The sequence below is a fragment of the Myotis brandtii genome, unplaced genomic scaffold (assembly GCF_000412655.1).
Source record: "Myotis brandtii unplaced genomic scaffold, ASM41265v1 scaffold537, whole genome shotgun sequence".
Classification (NCBI taxonomy): Eukaryota; Metazoa; Chordata; class Mammalia; order Chiroptera; family Vespertilionidae; genus Myotis; species Myotis brandtii.
Window position 1 is genome coordinate 198,150 of NW_005369971.1, and position 1,146 is coordinate 199,295.

A 1,146-nucleotide genomic window follows, 5' to 3' on the forward strand; every position below is an offset into this window, starting at 1 on the left:
GCTGACAGGACGGGAGCAGGTCCCTGGAAGGCGTGTTTCAGTTGCAGCAGGAGAAACGCTGATGAGCCAAGACCACAGGACCCCACTCAGAGCCCAGGACACGAAGTGACCGGGGTCCCCTGGAAAGGGGGGCCTAGCACTGGCCCCAGGCGGCCGGGTGCACCCCCATCCCCGCTGTGGGCCTATCCCTGCGGCCTCTGGTCCCTGCTGTGCCTCCCAAGGTCAGCCCCTCAACCTTGACAGACTCTGTTGCCTCGTGGGTCAGACGGAGCCTCAGGGCCCTCACGGATTTTAATTCTGTGTCCTGGCGAGTGTCACTTTTTAAAAATATATATATTTTTTTTATTGATTTTTTTACAGAGAGGAAGGGAGAGGGATAGAGAGTTAGAAACATCGATGAGAGAGAAACATCGATCAGCTGCCTCCTGCACACCCCCCACTGGGGATGTGCCCGCAACCAAGGTACATGCCCTTGACCGGGATTCGAACCCGGGACCCTTCAGTCTGCAGGCCGACGCTCTATCCACTGAGCCAAACCTGTCAGGGTGAGTGTCGCTCTTTAAGACCAAGTCCAACACCCTCCCTAGGAAAGCAAAGCGTTTGTCTTTAAATACGAGTCCCACGTGGAAACCCAGACGCTGGGCCCGGCGCCCGCACCGAGCCTGACAACAGCGCTCACCAAGCACTGCGACCGGCAGAGTGTTACTGAAACGATGGATTTTTAAACCTCCAGGTTCAGAGCTCTGCTCCTCCTGTGGCCTCGAGGGAGGGGCAGCAACCATGAGCCTCGGAGGGTCCACTCCCCTCGGGGCCTGCGGCCTCCCAGGCCGGGCTCTCCACCCAGTGCGCCCAGCACCCCTGCCCTCACAGCTGCCCTGCAGCGCCCCCACCCAGACCTCTAGGACCCCAATAAGCAGTCCAGAGACAACCAGGCCACCTGCCCAGCCCCACCCAGAGCCTGGGGCCCAAGTGAGGACTGGGTGCCCCGACACCACCCTCCACCCAGAGCCAAAGGCAGGTGTTGGCACCTTCAACCACCTGAAAGGGACAAAAACCCACCACATCCATGTAATGCTCCCACCGGCCTGCACGTGGGTCCGACATGGAAGGAAACACCCTGGGTTAGAGCCGCGAGGGGAGTGCCAC